Raw genomic sequence first — 23064 nt, 5'->3', positions numbered from 1 at the left:
CCGTATGGTTTATATAGTGTTTATGTATGACAATAAATAGAGTTGACCATCTTCAGATGTAGGACCACTATGAGATGAAAGCTGGACATTAGCGTGACAAGCATTGGACTGTGTAGTGAGGGTCGGAACGTTGTCGCCCACATAGCAGTTCATCCCTCCACACAGCAGTTCCCCCTCCACACAGCAGTTCCCCCTCCACACAGCAGTTCCCCCTCCACACAGCAGTTCCCCCTCCACACAGCAGTTCCCCCTCCACACAGCAGTTCCCCCTCCACACAGCAGTCCTCCCTTCACACAGCAGTCCTCCCTCCACATAGCAGTCCTCCCTCCACACAGCAGTTCCCCCCTCCACACAGCAGTTCCCCCCTCCACACAGCAGTTCCCCCTCCACATAGCAGTTCCCCCTCCACACAGCAGTCCTCCCTCCACACAGCAGTTCCCCCCTCCACACAGCAGTTCCCCTCCACACAGCAGTCCCCCCCTCCACACAGCAGTTCCCCTCCACACAGCAGTCCTCCCTCCACACAGCAGTCCTCCCTCCACACAGCAGTCCTCCCTCCACACAGCAGTTCCCCCCTCCACATAGCAGTCCTCCTTCCACACAGCAGTTCCCCCCTCCACACAGCAGTTCCCCCTCCACACAGCAGTTCCCCCTCCACACACGGTCCTCTTCTTCTTTACAGCAGTCCTCCCCTCCACACAGCAGTTCCGCCTCCACACAGCAGTTCCCCCTCCACACAACAGTTCCCCCTCCACACAGCAGTTCCCCCTCCACACAGCAGTTCCCCCCTCCACACAGCAGTTCAACCCTCCACACACGGTCCTCTTCTTCTTTACAGCAGTCCTCCTCTCTCCACGCAACTGTTGAGTCCAAAAGGGCGCACAGTGTGCTATAATCTGCCTAAAAGTTGCCAACTCCTTATTTGTCCTCAAGTCGACACTTGTTTGGGTTCAAAATCAACGGGAGTCTTCAATTCAATTTTTGTTTCTCACACATCGTACTGCTCAATACAACCGCATACAATGTCACTGAGTCTAGACGTCGATCTAAAAATAACAAATGTAACATTCAACTTCTGATCAAACCATCATCAAACTAATGTGCGCTGTAAGTCTAACGTCATTAGGGTATTTAAAAGAAACGGTGAACAATTGATAAACATTAGTGTACATTATAATCCTGCATTTATTACTCAACACTAGACTCTGTGCACTCACTGATTGAAAAGAGACTTGTATTAAGTTCTGATGAGGGACTGTTTCTAACGTTCTGTTTCTTGACTGAGTCTGACACATGTATTCGACTATAAAACATGTATTCGACTATAAAACATGTATTCGACTATAAAACATGTATTTGATGTATTTGAGTGCAACAAAGCATAGTGTATTAATATGACATTTAGTTTAGCATGACATGCATTTTAGTTTAAGTCATGTATGTGTTTGTATTGAATATAAGACATGTATTTGAGTTTGACATGCATTTGAGCTTAAAATGTGTTTGGTGTAATTTGGCAAGAAATGTATTTGAGTAACATATGTATTTGGTTAAGAAACACGTTTTTGAGAATGATATGTACTTAAGTATGACATTTATAAATAAAATGATTTTCTTATTAAAACATGTATTTCATTAAACCATATATTTGATTATCACATGTATTTTACTATAACATGTATTTGAGTATAAGGTATATGAGATGTATTTTTTTTTTGCTTTTTATTTGACTGACTGCTAACACATCTGTGAAACTTAACCTCATTAAACCCACTCTCACTTCCACAATGTATATCGTCGAGATGTAAACCTATCAAAGCAACTCTCTGACAAAAATTATCGTCCCTGTTTCTCGTGTATCTTGTGTCTGATGTGAGCAATAACTGTTAACTCACTGCGCACACACCAGAGCCAATTCTATAGCCTGACAATAAACATAATGTTTAATGTAGCGCTAGCACGAGAAACGCAGAGCTTAAATCTGCATTCTCACAGGTGCTGTAAAATTCTCTCATTTCGTTACTCCTGCCGTTAGCCTATTATCACATCGGGGGAACGACAGAAGATATAAAAAAATGCACTAAGGTATTTATAGAGTTTTGGGAAATAATGGAATTCAATTTTTTCTTGTATATTTTCAAGTTAAGTTACAACAAAATTAACAATATAGGCAATTGTTATGCATTAAGTGCATTTTCTAAAATCCATTTTCTTAATACAGTATAAATAGAAAATCATTGCTTGAAAATACGGTTTCTAATACCTTTATTTGCCAAATGAATTTCCTATACGCAAAGAATAATACGTTTAAGCCTGTGTTTCGCAAACTTATATTATGAACTTTAAGTAAAACCTTTTACCAATTTCGACAGAGGCGTCTGCAACAAAATCGACTAATATGTTTTTGGAAGACATTGAAATACGCCTTCCCTAACCTGATTGTACTTGACTTTCTGTCTTTTAGAGATCTGACAAAAACACGACTCTACAGGAAGTCTTATGTAACAAAAATGACCTTACCATAACCCCTTCCATTAGATACGTAGGTTCGCTTTAGGTACCTTGAATGTCCCTTGCATTTTAGAAACGGCCAGAGCCTTCCGCATTTTTATTTGACTTTATTTTGACCTGCCACTAAAATGAGCAGTGCGCAATTGACGTCAGACGAGTGCATTCAGTTCACAAGGACGTATACAAAGATTATTTCTATGCGACTATTTAATGAAAGTAGTCAACACACTGCCCGCAGAGGAAGCTCAGTGGAAGCCGATTATCAAGTCTCAAAGTTTTGTGTTTAGAATAGTTCGTCATGTGTACAACTTGCATGAAAACACTCAATCAAACAAGATTATATCAATTAAAATTGAGATGTTAAACAGTAATGTCTTATTCGTTTGGACAATCTGTTTTACCTGGATCAACGGGGAATTTGGAAATTTTAGAGTGAATGACGTATCCTATAATACGGAAGAAAGAGAATTAAAAAGTTTGATCATGTTTCACTTTGTTAACTTTTTAAAATGATTTTTTTTTACATTCAAACATCCTGAAACAACTGAACTTTTTTGAAATTAGTATTTTCATGACATAACTATGTGCCTTTATTCTAGTCTAGGTGTAGGGAGCTTGACCCTAAGACATAAAGCATCTTACAAGTGCAAATAATCGACCTTATTTCTACTATACCCCCCCCCCCCACCTTGCCTAATAATTGTCATCGCTGCCTTACCAATGAAACTGACAGAAATATATTTTACAAATATTTTACTAGAATTAAAGACTAAAACAATCCAAAGGAAAGTGTCTAAAAAAACTGGCCAGTCGATCATGTCTATTTTTGTCTCGCATGATATTGAGCGACTTGTAATGAAAATATTTGTGTAAAGCCACATACTAGTCTTGATCAACATGCAATGTCAGAATGACCTATGATTTGACAAACAAAATAGTGCATGACATGGACATAGTCATTAAGCACCAGAAGAACTGTTTGATCTTTTACAAATCCTCACGCCTTTTAGAAAGGTACAGAAAAACAATTCACCGGAAATGTTAGTTTTCTTAATTGAATTGTGTCTCCTCTTTTATGTTTGTACTATTGCGTCTGCTGAGACTGCTCTCTTGTGTCTGCTGAGACTGCTCTTTTGTGTCTGCTGAGACTGCTCTCTTGTGTCTGCTGAGACTGCTCTCTTGTGTCTGCTGAGACTGCTCTATTGTGTCTGCTGAGACTGCTCTCTGGCTGAGACTGCTCTATTGTGTCTGCTGAGACTGCTCTCTTGCTGAGACTGCTCTATTGTGTCTGCTGAGACTGCTCTATTGTGTCTGCTGAGACTGCTCTATTGTGTCTGCTGAGACTGCTTTATTGTGTCTGCTGAGACTGCTCTATTGTGGAAATGCATGTGATCAAAGTTCAGTCTTGAACATAGTGAAGAATGAACTCAATTCACATGGGAACAAAAACACGGAAACCTATTTCCAAAAATGGAAACACTTAAAACAGCAACTAATATGTTTACTTAATGCAGTCATCCCCACACATAAAGACTTATCCCCCCCCCCTTCCAAATGAATCTGATCTCTCGTTCTGTTACCGATTTCTTTTAATTTTTATTCTTAAATAGGCGGTGGCCCTATTTATGGAGCCTTTGTCGCCACTGATGGTACCTATAACCTTTAATAAGCGAGATAACTACACAGTTTTGAAATTATACTAGTGAAACAAATTGGTTTCATAAACTCATGTGGACATGTCAAAATACAGCTTTGGAATACTTTTGACTGCTGGCAATTTGATTTCGTCAATTCGGTTATAACTATTTCTTATTTGCAAGCTTTTGTCAATGTTTTCATTGTTTAAAAAAAAGGTTAGATCATTATATTTTAATGTTAGTGTTAGTTTTTTTTTAAATTGACATTTACATATTAATATATTAATAATAGTAAATAAAATAATCTATAATCGAAAAGACTTATTACCTAGTTGTTTTTTTTTTTCAAATCTTAAATCTTAACGCGCCCAAGAATTAGAGACAATAAATACCCCCAATTAAAGCATCAGAGTAAGAATTTAAACATAGACAAAAAGGGGATTCCCGAACTCAATTTCAATAGTTGTTTCTGTTCTTAAATCAGTAGGAAGCTAACTTTGTATCTATTTAGTTGGCTAGCCTGAATTTCGAAGACATTTTTTTTTATTTATATTGTTTCTCTGCCCCTCTAGTTTTTTCTTCTTCCATCTCTACGTCCTCCTTTTATTCCTAGCACTCCCAACCATTGTGTCCAGTGCACCCTACCGCCCACCATTGTGTCTAGCACCCCCTTACCGCCCACGATTGTGTCCAGCGCCCCCCTACCGCCCCTTTGGCTCCCAGCGCCCCCCAATTTCACAAAATCACTCCCGTTGAAGACCACTGCTCTACAGTGGTGTACTATTTTAATCTAACACATTTTCCGAAATAGTGTAGACAGTGCTACAAGTAGGCTTCATCCTTTTAGGGCCTACATACTTGCTGATTAAAAAAGGCCTATATTGCTTATACAGAGATAGAGTTCACTGTATGCATGCATATCGATACATTATCAAACTTAACATAATAATTTTGAGGACAGGTACACCTAGAAATGGATGCACATCACATGATATAGATTTTTGGGCCGGATTGTATAGAAATGCCCGGGCCTATTTTGACACCCATTCCGCTCCTAATGATTGACCCTTAGAATTATAATCCAATAAACAATCTAAGCTGAGTAATCAATCTAAATCCAGTAGACAATCATTGTACCCAATATAAACCAAACATTTAGTTTAAATTTATTGAAAAAGAAGGTTACAAAGACAGTTTGTTTTGGAATTTTTGCTTTTAGAAAAGAAAAAAGTAGCCGTTGCATCAGAACTATGAATGGTCTAAAATGTCATGATGTCGGATTTTCAATATCTTTGCTAGTTTACGAGATCTAAACGAGACGGACGGACAGACAGACCACACAAAATTTATAGCGTCTATTCCCCTTTCGGGGGCCGCTAAAAACATGACTCATAAATATCCGAAACTTTGAATGAGACAAACATTTCCCTCCAGGACACAAATCAATAGATGATCAATTCTGTGAAGGTGTTCAATGAAATGTATCGAACTTGAACTTTACATAGTTAACCTGATTCACGTGACAGGTATATGTATATGTACCTGCTGAGCGTAACGGGTCAAAAAAAATAATTTCTATTTTGTTGACTATCATTCTAAATGTTTCTCAACTCTTGCCATTTGACGATATGTTCCTGGTAGTCCAAGTCAAACAATGAGCTACAGAAATAATGTTTTATTCTCTAGTTTGAAATGACAGAAACACAAATACGAAATCTATGTCGTACATGAAAGTGGTGTTAGGGATGTTGACAGTTCTCAATAGATTCTCGTCAACTACAATGAAGCAAGGGGGATGTATCCTCCTGATTGACTAAGACTGAATTCATCCAAAGGTTGGATCGCTACCTTATTGTACCTCATGGTCTCCTCTTTAACCTTTCTATTGTCACCACATTGTTCATTTTACTCAATGTTTACAAACCTTAGATCTACTCACTCTTTATATCTGTCCGTCTGGTAAAAAGTTGCTACACATTATTTCTCCCACACCAAATCTCGGATCAAGCTAAAACTTTGAACAAATATTACATTTACCTGACAACACAAGAATCAATTAAAATATTAGCGAATTAGTTCATTTACTATTGGTAATTAATTATTTTGTTTGGTATCTCAAACAAGGGAAAGACATTTTACTTGACTGATATAAGCTGAATTAGTCCACTTTATTATTTCTAGAAAGAAAATTTTGTAAATAACTATAAAACCTGTTTTAATAAGCAGCTCCCTGGGGGGGGGGGGGGGGGAGAACAGGTAATCTACACTACAGTTACTAATTAGCAGGGCCGGACCTAAACATTGTGGACCCTATGCGAAACGGATTTAGCGCGGGTCCTATGAAAGTGCGAGGCCCACAGCGGTCGCTTAGGTTGCAGTGACCTAACGCCGTGGATCGACTAGCTTGTTTTTCTGTTATTGTCGATCTCAGGGAAGGTTCTCAACCTGATCCCATGGTCTACTCCTTCTTTACTTCATCGCCTCTGAACTGGAGATATGAATATTTTACTTTTTAAATGTTTTTTTTATTATTATTGATGCTTGTCTTTTTTTTTCATAAGGAAATTAGATCCTGAGAACAAATACTGCAGCATAAGCAATGTCTGTTCAACATCTTTCTGGGACACAGCTTCAGTCTTGTTGCTACTCTCTTCTAAGTTCATTGATCTATTCTATAGTCTTGTGATGTTTTTTAGGCTCTAAAATATTGTTCTGACGATCTTATAATGTTGAAATGTGTTCAAACTATGAGCCAGTATTTTTACAATAAGTATATTACCCCACAACAACATCGAAGAGATGTAATAACTATAAGCTTATTTTGTGTTCATTGTTTGTATTTTTTTTTTGTTTATAACTGATGACGACCTCGTGACCCGGATGTCTGAGTGTTTATATAGTATTTTTATATACAGTTCTTGTAAGAAACATTAGATTACTTTACAGAATATTAATTTTAAAAGTATTTTTGTTTTTGTTTCTGGGGGAGTTCGACTTCATTTCTTTAATGAAATCTAAAGATCATAACTGAAGGTCATATCTGAGTATCTTTTCGGAAGGTTCGTTTCTGAGTGGTCATAGCTGATGTGTCCTATAGGATTAGTTGATTAGGTCTTCATTCGAGGTGCCTATGGGTGTCAAGATTCATACAAATATCTGCGGGGTCCATTTTAAGACGTCATAATCATTACTTACTGATACAAGCCTTAAGACGTATAGACATGTTGGACAATAGTACAATGATGTTGTTACATAAGTTTCAGTCCTACAAACAAAGGAATGTTAATTAGTGCCAAGTTATTCTGATATTTTTGTTTGATGAAGGTTTTTCCCCCCTTTTTTTCACATTTCTACATAAATATAATTTCTGTCCGTTTTTACTTTGCATAGAGGCTGCAAACAAGTTCTTGTACTGAAGATCAGAGTAAATCTGAATGTTTACAAACAAGTTCTTGTACTGAAGATCAGAGTAAATCTGAATGTTTACAAACAAGTTCTTGTACTGAAGATCAGAGTAAATCTGAATGTTTACAAACAAGTTCTTGTACTGAAGATCAGAGTAAATCTGAATGTTTACAAACAAGTTCTTGTACTGAAGATCAGAGTAAATCTGAATGTTTACAAACAAGTTCTTGTACTGAAGATCAGAGTAAATCTGAATGTTTACAAACAAGTTCTTGTACTGAAGATCAGAGTAAATCTGAATGTTTACAAACAAGTTCTTGTACTGAAGATCAGAGTAAATCTGAATGTTTACAAACAAGTTCTTGTACTGAAGATCAGAGTAAATCTGAATGTTTACAAACAAGTTCTTGTACTGAAGATCAGAGTAAATCTGAATGTTTACAAACAAGTTCTTGTACTGAAGATCAGAGTAAATCTGAATGTTTACAAACAAGTTCTTGTACTGAAGATCAGAGTAAATCTGAATGTTTACAAACAAGTTCTTGTACTGAAGATCAGAGTAAATCTGAATGTTTACAAACAAGTTCTTGTACTGAAGATCAGAGTAAATCTGAATGTTTACAAATACAAACAAGTTATTGTACTGAAGATCAGAGTAAATCTGAATGTTTACAAACAAGTTCTTGTACTGAAGATCAGAGTAAATCTGAATGTTTACAAACAAGTTCTTGTACTGAAGATCAGAGTAAATCTGAATGTTTACAAACAAGTTCTTGTACTGAAGATCAGAGTAAATCTGAATGTTTACAAACAAGTTCTTGTACTGAAGATCAGAGTAAATCTGTATGTTTACAAACAAGTTATTGTACTGAAGATCAGAGTAAATCTGAATGTTTACAAACAAGTTATTGTACTGAAGATCAGAGTAAATCTGAATGTTTACAAACAAGTTATTGTACTGAAGATCAGAGTAAATCTGAATGTTTACAAACAAGTTATTGTACTGAAGATCAGAGTAAATCTGAATGTTTACAAACAAGTTCTTGTACTGAAGATCAGAGTAAATCTGAATGTTTACAAACAAGTTAAAACCAAACAACCTAAACATTCCAAGTGCTACATTCATCACAAGTTTCAAACTTATTTCCTGGCGCCAACTTTTTAATGATCCTGATTGAAATGTTTGGCACACAATAAACAGACGTCTTAAAAATATATGACGTTAATGACGTAATAAAAACGTGCAAATGATACTCAGGTAAAAATGACGTTAGAATGAAAAAAAATCACCTTAATTAAGCAAGTAAAAAAATTATATACACCATGTAGAGCTAAGTGTGATGACATACTTGTCTGGTGTAAAATTCGTTATGTTTTAAAAGCAGAGGAAACGGAGGGGTGGGCGGGGTGCTTACTCTCCCTAGTCCTCAGTGATCACCTCACACTTTTGGTTCACGATGAGGTGGGCGGGGTGCTTACTCTCCCTAGTCCTCAGTGATCACCTCACACTTTTGGTTCACGAAGAGGTGGGCGGGGTGCTTACTCTCCCTAGTCCTCAGTGATCACCTCACACTTTTGGTTCACGATGAGGTGGGCGGGGTGCTTACTCTCCCTAGTCCTCAGTGATCACCTCACACTTTTGGTTCACGATGAGGTGGGCGGGGTGCTTACTCTCCCTAGTCCTCAGTGATCACCTCACACTTTTGGTTCACGAAGAGGTGGGCGAGGTGCTTACTCTCCCTAGTCCTCAGTGATCACCTCACACTTTTGGTTCACGATGAGGTGGGCGGGGGGCTTACTCTCCCTAGTCCTCAGTGATCACCTCACACTTTTGGTTCACGATGAGAAGGGGGGGGGGTGCGGTCAAGTGAAGCATGAAAGGATTTACCGACTATCCACTAAATTGTTATATTTACTAATGATTCCAAAATTATTTTTTTGTTTACTAATGTTCTCATGTCCCAAAGCAGACATTAATTTATACAAGAAACCAACCAATCTTTTGATAAACTTATTGATGACTTTCTTTTTTCTGCACGGAACTTAATGACCTACAAGTTCCATCTTCGCTACAGATAGACAAGGCGAACTCGGCACCATCGTGGAAATAATCCCAGAGCAAATCACCAGGCTATGCATCCATCCTTTAGACCGACCGTAGATAAGGTTACTCGTCTGTCTGGTCTCACAATCGTGAAAACGTTATTTATCCCACTTCCAATTCTGGGATGAAGTTAAAACTTTAAACAATTATTCATTCTCGATGTTAACACTTGAATCAATTAAAAAAACAACAACAACAATTAGTTAATTAATTCGTCGTAATTAAGTTTGTTTAAAATAGAAAATTTAGTAAATCGTCAGCCGGCGATCTGTGACAATATTCAGGCACTCTGTAAAACCAACTAACAATAGATTCATAACATCTAATAGATTTTTTTTAAGTACTTGAATAGCTTATGTCGCAACCATTGAATGAGTTGTATAGTAAAAATGTTCTCTATTTAATAGCACCGTTTTCATCTATACTGATGACGTAATTCGAGCTATTTTATTTGTGTGCAGTAGGTGATCTCCCCTTGTTGCTTCGTCATTATATTTTATGACGTAGATTTTCGTCGTAGATCGTTTGGTGCATTTTCCCGCCATGTTGCTAGAGTCAAGCAGGCTCTTTTCTCTTCAGCTCTTGAATTTCTCCTTGTCTCCGATATTGCAATTATATTTCTTTATTTTTATCATTGATCATATCTCATTTAAAGTGTACAAATATCATTATATTAAATTCATAATTTTATTTCAATTATCATACACATCGTTTATTAGTTTATGTACAACTGGGTGTGTATGGTGTGACTATCGAGCTGAACTTGGGCCTAAAATATTACAAGTTAAAGTAATTATAACCCATACACATATTATAATTGAAATTACGGTTTTAATACCTAGGGGGATTAATAATACTTAGTAATTAATACAACTAAGTCCCTGACAGCTTAGTGGCAAAACAGGTCGGCCTTCCATCGTGGAGGCTCCTATTCTAACTCCAGTAACTTCCTTTTTTTTTTCTTTTGAAAAGAAAGCAAGAAACCTCCCCTCCCCCCCCCCCCCCCCCCCCATTGATCCACACAAGTGATTAGAACCAAAGCGCACTGGACTCGCTATACGCATGGATGTTGCGCTAAACAAGTACCTCATTAAACCAAACGGTTTTCTCCTTTTTGGTAAGCGTAGCCAGGGTTTAACCTCCCTCCCTGAAATGAAAAAATTCATATCGCAAGGGGATAAATTTTGGGACTGTTGTTTTGCTTTCAGTTTTTTTATTGGAGGGGAGATTTTAATGTTAAACCATCACTTGCCTCAGAGTTGCCAAGGGGTATATACATATGTTTGTGTGTGTGTGTTTGCAAAGGAAAAATCCCTCACCACCCCCCACCCCCCAAAAAAAAATAAAAATTCCTTGTTCTTTTTTTAGACAACATACTTTTTTAGTATTGCATGTTTTTTTTATTACATTTTGAGCCATTAAGAATGAATTACTTGATGGAATCAAAATAATTGATGCAACTCAATGTATGCGACGTTTTTGAACAGAAGTTTTTTTTATTTCAATTTTTTTTTTGTTGACACATCCCCTGCATAAATTAGAACTATTTAAGACTTATGAACTCTGTGAGTAGGTAACACCAGACCAAGTAGTCAGACGTTAATGTATATGTCCGACATTATTTCCAAGCCAAAACACGAGAATGCCCTCAGACAGAAGTAGTAGTAAAACAGACGACACCGGGGCGTTATATTATGACGCACATTTGACAAGCTTGTCACGTGATGTTACTAGACCTGGTATCCTGTTGAGATGATCGGTTGAATTGTTAGAGTTGGCACATTTGAAAATGTTTAGGTTTAGTTGTGGAGGTTGCAGTAATTTTTAACGGCCCCCGAAAGGGGAAAAGACGCTATTAGTTTTGTGTGGCCTGTCTATGTTCTTGTGTGAGTGATTATGTGTGGACCTAGATTGACACCTTGTGATATTTGATTCACTTGAGGTTTACCTTTTAAAATAACTGTTTCTTATCCTGTTAATAGTTTAAATACAAATTGTGATTTAAGTGTAGAAATTCGTAAATTAAAAACAAATTGTTTATTGAGTATTTGTGACAAAATTCAGCTGTAACATACACGGGCTTTTGTTTTTCTTTTTTTGAGTGACCAACAGATTTTATATTATCAACCAGTGTTAGCACACGATTAGGAATTTGGCGGGAAAGGTTATTTGTTGCATCAAAAGGTTAAAGTTTAGACAGTCACGTAACTATTAAAAACAAAACTAGGTTTAGAAGTGTAACGAAAGTAAACACAGAATACTGTTGACAGCTCTAGAGAGAGGTTGGCTTTAGTTTCTGCAGTAGATGTTTAACTTAGCGACATTCGACAGTTCCCTTCATTACGTAGTAAACCTCTTGTTCGAGATCGTTCATCGGCGTCAAGTATTTGCTGCATTGTTGGCCTTTCGAGTTTGTTATTTGATTGAGTGTTACCGCCATTTAGACTTCGCTGCACAAGACACTGCGCCTCATAGGAGTCTGTAAACTACAGCTCTAACTCGATCTTTAGAGTGAGGATATAATTTCATATTTAGCGGCCCCGAAAGGGGAAAAGACGCTATTCGTTTTATGTGGTCTTTCTGTCCGTCCGTCCGTCCCGTTTAGATCTCGTAAACTAGAAAAGATATTCAAAATTTTAAAATCCGACATGATATTTTAGATCATTTAAAGTTCTGATACAACGGCTACTTTTTTTTTTTCCTAAAAGACAAAAATTTAATTTTTAAAATCAATCAGTCTTTTCATAAAAATACACCATTTTTACAACTATTAAATATTAATTGTAACAAACACTGGAGGCTATTTAGTAAGGAGTGTTACTATTTACCATATTTTTAACACATTTTTACAAACGGTTTTAGATTTTTTGTCAAAAAAAAGGGTTTTTTTTTTTACAAAGATCATACTAACTACTACATTTACAAAAAAATATTTACTTTTTTTAAAGAAAAAAAATCTATATAATATGCATATAAGTGAAACAAACTTTAAAACAACAATTAATAAGTAGTTTTTTCATATTATCGCGTGAACTGTATCCTAGTGCGCGGAAATAATTATGCATTGGGTGTGGGAGAAAAACGTCTCCAAACTTGTTACCATTCAGACAGTGAATTGATATAAGGTTTGTAAAATAAACTTGCTTGGGTTAATGGTAGATAACTCATTCAAGGGGAGGTCACTCTATCTGATCGGGGGCCATTCTGATAACCAAAGAATAAGAATCTCTTGGCTGAACCTTTTTTTTTTAAATTAAGTTTACCGTTCCCATGGTGAACCTCCTCAAGAATTGTTACATAGGTCAGTATTGACTCATAGCGCTACATTCTGGTCTGAGATTTAAATATGGCTCGGAGGAATTCAGCAGTGGGGACATAATTGCAAGAATGGAAAATACAAGTGAGGAACTTGAACAAGTAGGGAGGAAACTAGAGATTTAAAAGATGAGATTTGGTTCAGTCAGAAGGATGCTGACTTGGACCCTTTATTTTATCTTATTCTCGCTTATATTGACTGAGAATTGGCATTCATTATTTTGAATCAATCATGTAATTCATTTTAATTGAACCAGATCCTTGCAATATCAAATAGGTTTGTTGCCCGATTGGACCTCTTTGATGCGATCCGAGAGTGCTATTAGAATTTGTGAAATCAGTATATTCGACTCTTTTGTCATTTTATACGAAATTTTGGTTGACCTTGAACTATTTAACATAAGCATACTGATGTCTCACACATATGCGTGATTTACTCTCCTGGTCTTGCCTTCTATCTTGCATGTTGACAAGGGTCCCATTCACGCTTTGATAGAAGCCAGTTCAAGTCAACAAGAAAGTTTCTGATTTCGAACTCGATTCTCTATGATGAAAGGCCGACGTGTTATAAAAATAGGTTTATTAGTTTAGTGTTAGTTTAAAAATTGAAACGAACGACCTCATTCTCTTCATTAATGTGATTATTGTCCGTCGCCGATTTTGTACATTTTCCATATAAAAGAAAATTACGATTAATTGGTTAATTAATTTGTTAATTTTTTGATTGATGCGATGCCATCGACGTCTAGGAAAAATCTTGTTTCTGGAAAATTGCCTTAGAACGAGAGAGTCAGGTCGAGGTGTTGCGCGAATCCTCCTCACTGAGTCCCCCCCCCCCCCACACACACACTTTTCTAAATGGGTGTACAACACAACAATAGTTTTAACCTCCATTCCTGGTACCATGATAATGGAATAGAAAGGCCACTTGAAACTCTAGACTACTCCCTACACCGTGAGTGTCTACAAACAAGTTGTCTAGATTATGAATTCTCTCTGCGCCTCGTGTTTATTTTAACCGAAATATGAACCAAGTTGGTCTTTTTTATTACAAAGATTAAATCAACTCACCTTTTCTGTCTGTCTGTTTGTCTGTCTGGTAAATAGTTTCTACACGTTATTTCTCTGACAAAATCTCTGATCAAGCTGAAAATTTGCACCATTATTTAAATTACCTGATAATACAAGAATCAATAAAAAAAATTAAACAATTAGTTAATTAACTTTTGGTAGCTAATTATTTTGTTTGGTATCTCCAAAGAACTTGTACTTAGGTGGTAATATAAGCTGAATTAATCCCCTTTATAGGTCGCAGCTATAACGTAGGTTTAAAACAAACAATAGTTAACAATACAATCTTCTATTTTCATATGCACCTCGCCAGCAGAGTAGTTAGAAGGTAGGCTTGAGTCATGAGTTTGAATTCAGGTCGTTTTTTTTTTTATAAATGCTTTTGAAAAAGATTACGGTGAAACTCAGCCAGATAGCTCTTTCTTTCTCTGCCCCCCCCCCTCGAAATTGATCCAGACAAGTGATAGGATCACAGCGTATTGAGAAAGCTAAAAGCATGAAATAGCGCTAAACAAAAACAATTAGTAAAAATATTTCTAATTGCACAGATTTATTGATGTTGGTCTAGATTTATTACAAACTTAATTCCATGACTGATACAAACTAATTGATACATTTACACTTCGTATAAGCTTTGTTTTTTTTTTTTTTTAAAGTAACTTTGTGTGTTTTTCTTTTTGACCCTTGTGTGTTGTAGGCATATATTAAAGATTATTTTTTCTTTTCAGTCAACTTGACTTCAAAATCAATTAATTTACGAGAGCAACTGGAGAGCTCTCCAACAGTCACAGGGTAGAAAGGGAAGCACTAGCACTAGCTGCTACCATGCTAGCAAATCATCCAAGTTCCCCACACAGTCAGATTGTCTTTCTAACCGATGCGAAAACAACCCTCCAAAGCTAGCAAAACTCTGATTCCTCTTATATTAAAAACCTCAGAACAGCACTTACAAAGCTCAACAACAAAAGGCAAAAAAAAACTGTTATCCAATGGATACCAGCTCATATACAACTAGAAGGAATTGAGAAGGCTGACACACTCGCCAAGAGTGGGAGAACAAACTCACAATTAAACTCTGCACTCTATCCCGAAGAATTGAAGAAATTAATTGTAAATAAAATAAATGAGAAATGGACGAGCTCTCATCCAAATCACAAGAAAGATGACGCTTACTATAAACTATCCCGACAAGACCAACGTCTAATCTTTCGACTCAGGACCGGACACAACAGAATGCGACAACACATGTACCGGAAGCTCAAAACTGGAACCAGTGAAATCTGCCCATGTGGAGTATCACCAGAGAATGCCCACCACGTCCTCCAAAACTGCTCTCTTTACCAAGAGGCCTGTATAAGACACTGGCCCCAAAACACCCCAATAGAAAGAAAACTATATGGAGAGCTCCCTGATTTGGAAACCACTGTGCAGTTCATCACATTTATTGGTCTAGTCATCTGAACGCTCCAACATAACAATGACAACTAACAAGAAGAAAAAGACGAGAGCAGTTTATTTCGATGCATATTTTAACATTCGCTATTGGACTTCCTTTTATTTGATTATTTATACAGCAAGGTAATAGAAATATTTTTAAATAGCATTCTTTACATTAACAAGGTTAAAAAAGACAGTTTGTGTGGAAACACAAACTCAAAATCGGCCCCCGAAGTAAAATGTTTTACATAATTCGGATAATCCTTCAGAGTTGAAGATAGTTTACTTCCTAGTCCAAACCTCCCTCAGGACGACGGGGGATGGGAGCAGGCAGGGTTTGAACCTTCGATCGTCGATTTATATCAAAGACAAATGAGAGATAAGAATGGAGAAAAAAGGTTAACACATCTTGTGTAGTGCCCCAACCGTCCCTCAGATCAAAGGATAGGTGAAAGTGAATGTAAAGTTAGATGTAAACCTGGCCTAACTAGTTTCCCTTTCAGACTTTGTGGCCTATAGGGCAGATGATGTAAAGTTCATTTGTTTTTGTGGCCTACGGTTAACGAGGGTGTCATGTAGCCAGCACAACGACCAACCGCCTTTACTTTTCCCCAACTAATGTCAGGTACCCATTAGAGCTGGATAGACTCAGAAGTTGAAAATCCCAGTCTTCACCAGGATTCGAACCCGGGACCCTCGGTTCGGAATAAATAATGTAATTGTTTTAAAAACAATCCTCAAAAAAAAAGTAGCCGTTGCATCAGAACTTTGAATGGTCTAAAATATTGTGAAGTCGGATTTTCAATATCTTTTCTAGTTTACGAGATCTAAACGGGACGGACGGACAGACGGACAGACATTTCACACAAAACTAAAAGCGTCTTTTCCCCTTTCGGGGGCCGCTAAAAATGGAGATACAATGAAACACTTTCAAAATGTATTTGCGACAAGTAAAAATTCCATTGAGATCTGACCAATCTATTAATTTGCCATTTTAATCTCTTTTACTTAATTCTAAAAATAAATCATAAATAAATTCACTAGCATTTTTTTCTTTAATCAAACAAAGGAAAATACAAAAATAGTGTGAAAGATTATTTAAAGTTATCCGCTTAAGAGAATATTTGAAACACTGATTTCTAGTTAGAATCTAACTTCTTCCAGCCTCCACCTATTTTTGTGTTGACAGTACAACGCTATGTGTGTATGTGTGTGTGTGTGCGTGTGTGTGTGTGTTTGATAACAATATAACCAAGAGAAAGACACGTATCTTATTATCTTCTTATTTTATCACTACAAATAAAAAAGTAAAGTTCCCATTCCAGACCCTGCCTTCTCTCTCTCCCTTCAACTGACTAGAAATAAATGAGTGAACGTGTTCAAGTAGACGTTGTTATTTAATCAAATTAATTTTTTTTTTCTTGGACTGGATCACGTTAAATTGTTTGATATCATCCTGTGTTCACTCCATGCCACAACTTGGACAGCTCAGATTCATCTTGCAGATACCACTGTTGATTATTTAATTTAAAAAAAAATGACCAACTATTTCTAAAGATGTTTGGTTAGATGTCACTTGACGGGATAAACAGAGGATGTTTCTAAGGTGATGATACTGATACTGTAAGGGTCAAACAGAGAATATTATACTAAGAAGTGATACAGCAATGGCAGTACAAAGAGGGTGATTTAAATAGAGAGATACAGAGAGGGCAGTACAAAGAGGGAGATTTAAATAGAGAGATACAGAGAGGGCAGTACAAAGAGGGTGATTTTAATAGAGAGATACAGCGAGGGTAATACAAAGAGCTTGATACAATGAGTGTGTTACAGCGAGGGTGTTTCAAAGAGAGTGAATTAGCGAGGATAATACAAAGAGCTTTACACAAAGATGGTGGTACAATGAAAATGATACAAAGAAGGGAAACAAAGAGTTTGATTCAAAGATTATGACACCATGAGTGCGGTATCTAAAAGATGATACGCTGACTGTGGATTGGCACCAGAGGCGGTCTTGTCAGTGCGCTGGGCCCTGAACAAATGTCCTATGCGGGGCCCTGAACAAATGTCCTATGCGGGGCCCTGAACTAATGTTCTATGCGGGGCCCTGAACAAATGTCCTATGCGGGGCCCTGAACAAATGTCCTATGCGGGGCCCTGAACAAATGTCCTATGCGGGGCCCTGAACAAATGTCCTATGCGGGCCCTGAACAAATGTCCTATGCGGGGCCCTGAGCAGTAAGAGAAGACTATATATATCGTACCACGTCAAGCTAACGAGATCGTCCCCTCTCTAACGTTGCAGTTCTATTGGCCTACATCAACTGGAAGTGGATCTGATACGTCCACAAAACGTCATGTAAAAGACAATCTGATCCTTGTGGCGGACATTTTATAAACATTTTAACGTGATGTACAGAAACCTCTTGCTGCTGAATTATATTATCAACATGTTTCCAGTCGCAGCACCTTTCGTTTGCTAATTGGCATCCAGTAGGTATCGTGTCAAACAACTTACTAGGAAAAGAAAAAACTGTCTTTAGTCTTTGGTATAAGAACAAAGTGTATAATCGACCATTGACTTTCGCAGATCCGACTTCATAATAAAAAAAAATACATCCGCGTTTTTTTTTGGTCTGGTTTTCGAACCTGAGATTGAATATGCGAATATAATACAAAGAGGTTGATACCAATACAAAGAGGTTGATACCAATACAAAGAGGTTGATACCAATAAGGTTATACAAAGAGGTTGATAGCAATAGGGTTATACAAAGAGATTGATAGCAATAGGGTTATACAAAGAGATTGATACCAATAGGGTTATACAAAGAGATTGATACCAATAGGGTTATACAAAGAGATTGATACCAATAGGGTTATACAAAGAGATTGATACCAATAGGGTTATACAAAGAGATTGATACCAATAGGGTTATACAAAGAGATTGATACCAATAGGGTTATACAGAGATTGATACCAATAGGGTTATACAAAGAGGTTGATACCAATAGGGTTATACAAAGAGGTTGATACCAATAGGGTTATACAAAGAGATTGATACCAATAGGGTTATACAGAGATTGATACCAATAGGGTTATACAAAGAGGTTGATAGCAATAGGGTTATACAATAAATTGATAGCAATAGGGTTATACAAAGAGATTGATACCAATAGGGTTATACAATAAATTGATAGCAATAGGGTTAAACAATAAATTGATAGCAATAGGGTTATACAATAAATTGATAGCAATAGGGTTATACAATAAATTGATAGCAATAGGGTTATACAATAAATTGATAGCAATAGGGTTATACAATAAATTGATAGCAATAGGGTTATACAATAAATTGATAGCAATAGGGTTAAACAATAAATTAATAGCAATAGGGTTATACAATAAATTGATAGCAATAGGGTTAAACAATAAATTGATAGCAATAGGGTTATACAATAAATTGATAGCAATAGGGTTATACAATAAATTGATAGCAATAGGGTTAAACAATAAATTGATAGCAATAGGGTTATACAAAGAGATTGATAGCAATAGGGTTATACAAAGAGGTTGATACCAATAGGGTTATACAATAAATTGATAGCAATAGGGTTATACAATAAATTGATAGCAATAGGGTTATACAATAAATTGATAGCAATAGGGTTATACAATAAATTGATACCAATAGGGTTATACAATAAATTGATAGCAATAGGGTTATACAATAAATTGATAGCAATAGGGTTATACAATAAATTGATACCAATAGGGTTATACAATAAATTGATAGCAATAGGGTTAAACAATAAATTGATAGCAATAGGGTTATACAATAAATTGATACCAATAGGGTTATACAATAAATTGATAGCAATAGGGTTATACAATAAATTGATAGCAATAGGGTTATACAATAAATTGATAGCAATAGGGTTATACAATAAATTGATACCAATAGGGTTATACAATAAATTGATACCAATAGGGTTATACAATAAATTGATAGCAATAGGGTTATACAATAAATTGATACCAATAGGGTTATACAATAAATTGATAGCAATAGGGTTATACAAAGAGATTGATACCAATAGGGTTATACAAAGAAATTGATACCAATAGGGTTATACAAATAAATTGATAGCAATAGGGTTATACAAAGAGGTTGATACCAATAGGGTTATACAATAAATTGATAGCAATAGGGTTATACAAAGAGATTGATACCAATAGGGTTATACAAAGAAATTGATACCAATAGGGTTATACAAATAAATTGATAGCAATAGGGTTATACAAAGAGGTTGATACCAATAGGGTTATACAAATAAATTGATACCAATAGGGTTATACAAAGAGGTTGATACCAATAGGGTTATACAAAGAGGTTGATACCAATAGGGTTATACAAAGAGGTTGATACCAATAGGGTTATACAAAGAGGTTGATACCAATAGGGTTATACAAAGAGGTTGATACCAATAGGGTTATACAAAGAGGTTGATACCAATAGGGTTATACAAAGAGGTTGATACCAATAGGGTTATACAAAGAGGTTGATACCAATAGGGTTATACAAAGAGGTTGATACCAATAGGGTTATACAAAGAGGTTGATACCAATAGGGTTATACAAAGAGGTTGATACCAATAGGGTTATACAAAGAGGTTGATACCAATAGGGTTATACAAAGAGCTTGATACCAATAGGGTTATACAAAGAGGTTGATACCAATAGGGTTATACAAAGAGCTTGATACCAATAGGGTTATACAAAGAGGTTGATACCAATAGGGTTATACAAAGAGGTTGATAGCAATAGGGTTATACAAAGAGGTTGATACCAATAGGGTTATACAATCAGCGAGGGACACAGTTCCGAAATCGGCTTTAACCAATGTCCACAAAAATTTGACTATTGTAAATCGTTGGGACATGTAGGTCTATTCCTTCAAGAGTTGAATAAATTAATGTTCAGGAAGAGTTTGCTCCCCGTCTTCTAAGTCTAGTAGATCTAAAGGCCTGGCATTAGAATAGTTTAAAGTCTAGTACATTTATATATTTCCTTTACGAGCAGTTTTTCTCGGTGGAGGAGTTTAAAAATGTTTCCTTTATTTTAAATCTAACATTTATTAGTTATTATTGTATAAAGGAAGTAGTCTTTTTTTTAAAAAGTATTTTTGTCTTTTTCTTATTTTGTATTCAGAATGAAATTTTCGGATATAAGGAGATGTGATGAAAAAGAAAATAAGCGAAAGAAATTTGTACAATTTCCTCTTTTCTTTTCAGCTTGCAAATTCATGGGCTTAAAAAACCTGGGTTAGTTTGTTATTAAGAGCAAAATAATAGCTCTATAAGCTATATAAATGGAGGAACTGTCATTTAAAAAATTATTTGGCTTATTCTAGTTACCAATAATTGAATTACATAGCGACCTATTATCTTCAATACAATGGTCTCTTGATTGGTCCATGTGACTCATTGCCCATTATTTGATCAAGTAGCAATATAATGAGGAAATAGATTATAAATTTAGAGCCAATTTGTGACCTTGAAACTGTTAGGCAAGTCTTAGGTGAAACTAGGTAAGCAAGTTTTATCCTAGGGATATTCGTTCCACGGTAGACTAATGTAAATATCATTGGATATAAGTCATGTGACCAGTAAAAAACAAAACTAATTATGCTGGTATGTTAACAGACGAATGAAACAACTCAGCCTTCATTAAGATTAAAAACCGTGACGATTGGTTAAGTAGCAAAGTGCTTCCCCACTCGGCCACCATATAATAACTATAATAACTTTAAGACAGGTGCTAAAAGAGGCATATTTCAATCAACTTTACCTGCAGATGGTGACATAAAAAAGAGATGAAGAGATGGAGGAAGGTGTTAATCCAATTGAATTAATCAGCAGGCACAAGTTGAATGTACTTGTAGGATTGTTGGAGAGACTCCTGCAAGAGAAGATAGCACATCTCTCTGGAGTCTTTATTTATAGCGCTGGCTAACTATCAGAGGAGGGGAGACGAAAGGAGAGAATGAATGACTGATTGGGAGAGAGAAAGCGTGAGAGAGGGGTAATGGGGGGCGCTGTGATACCACAACAAGGAGGGTGTCAGGGAGGTGGTACAGTGACATAACATGGTTGCGTGGTGCTATATCTGCTATTAAAGTGGAAGTACCAGATGTAAGGGCGACAAGTGGGTGGCGAGTAATGGACTATGAAATGTGGGAGTCGCATTTAATAGAGGTTTGATTTCTGTAGAGTTTAGTTTTTGAAGACAATGAATTTGTCATTAATAAATGTTAGATATTTTTTTTGGTTTTGCTTGCATGTATTAAATACAAGAGCCCTGTAATTTTACAAATACATAAGCTGTCATTTAATAGTAGCCAGATTTCATATGTCTTCTCCAGATTTTCTGAAACCTTGAAGGACTCTAAGGAGACGCGATGGCTGAATGGTAAACAGCATGTCTTCCGATCCGAGGTCCTGGGTTCGATTTTAATCTCGGGATCTTTAGGGGTCCACCCAGCTCTTATTTTATGACATTAGTTGGGGAAAAGTACAGGCGGCTGGTCGTTATGCTGGACACATGTATCCCTCGTTTGACCGTTATAATTTTTCAAAGTAAAAATAAATAAATGTAAATTTGGCTATAAAGAAATCTAGGTCTAGATCCTACATCGGTTTTGAAAGGACTATCGCGTTCTTGAAAAGACTATCGCGTTCTTGAAAGGACTATCGCGTTCGGGAATTTCCGAATGTAAGGCTTTATTGATTCAAGAGTTTATAGATGATCAGATGTTTAGGGAAATTAGCGCATTGTCTTCTAAGGCTGCATCTAAATGCTTAATATTGGAATATTAAAAGGTGTACTAGATATCACATTCACTTAACCTGGATTCTTTCTCGTGGAGAAGGGTAAGGGGGCGGGGTAACAAAAATGTTTTAAAATCTTACATTCAGAAATTTTAAAGAGCAAAACAATCGTTCACAAGTTGCCTGAAAGAGGTAGAGAGAGGGGGGTATTGTCTTTTTCAAAAGTATTTTAAATGTTTTTCTTTCTTTATCTTAGCCCTGATACTGTCTTTTGCAAGTACTAACCACAATAATTAGTAAAATTATTCAATATAATAAAAAAAAACAACAAGGTTTCAAAGAGAGTTTATGTTTTCACTTAAGCTTAGGCGCGACCCCGACGGGTTACCCCATGGCTCCCAATTTGGTGGAATAGACAAGTACAAACACAAGTTTCGATAATTTCATCTGGAATTGCAGAAGCTATGAACTTTCAGCTATTAAAAAGTACAATGTAACCTCACTCGGAGCCCCTGCATACTAAATATTTATTTAAAATAAGCTTGGCTGCAATCCCTGACACTCAGTATTTGACTTGTGTTGCTTGGCTCCTGTCTTTAATTTGGCCTGCGTGAAAATGTTTACATGTAGACAAAGTGGTCAACAATGTGATGACAGGGTGTGTTGGGGTGTATCACCGTGTATGTAATGATGGCTCCTTGTGGACATGTTCATTATGGGAAGACACTGTATTCGCCTTCTCTTTACCACATC

The 23064-nt window shown here is 36.5% G+C and overlaps 1 protein-coding gene across 1 annotated transcript in view; it reads right to left on the bottom strand.

Moving 5' to 3' along the window:
- LOC106052990 (FMRFamide receptor-like) overlaps positions 1-21717 on the bottom strand; it is a 120479-nt gene extending 98762 nt beyond the window's left edge. The window contains exon 1 of the mRNA XM_056035526.1: positions 21332-21717. The gene's annotated coding sequence lies outside the window, so the exon portion shown is untranslated. The remainder of the gene's footprint in view (positions 1-21331) is intronic.
- Between the last annotated feature and the right edge of the window lie 1347 nt (positions 21718-23064).

The sequence above is a fragment of the Biomphalaria glabrata genome, chromosome 7 (genome assembly GCF_947242115.1).
Source record: "Biomphalaria glabrata chromosome 7, xgBioGlab47.1, whole genome shotgun sequence".
NCBI lineage: Eukaryota > Metazoa > Mollusca > Gastropoda > Planorbidae > Biomphalaria > Biomphalaria glabrata.
Note: the sequence above shows the minus strand (reverse complement) of the source record. Positions and strands in the feature narration are given on the sequence as shown.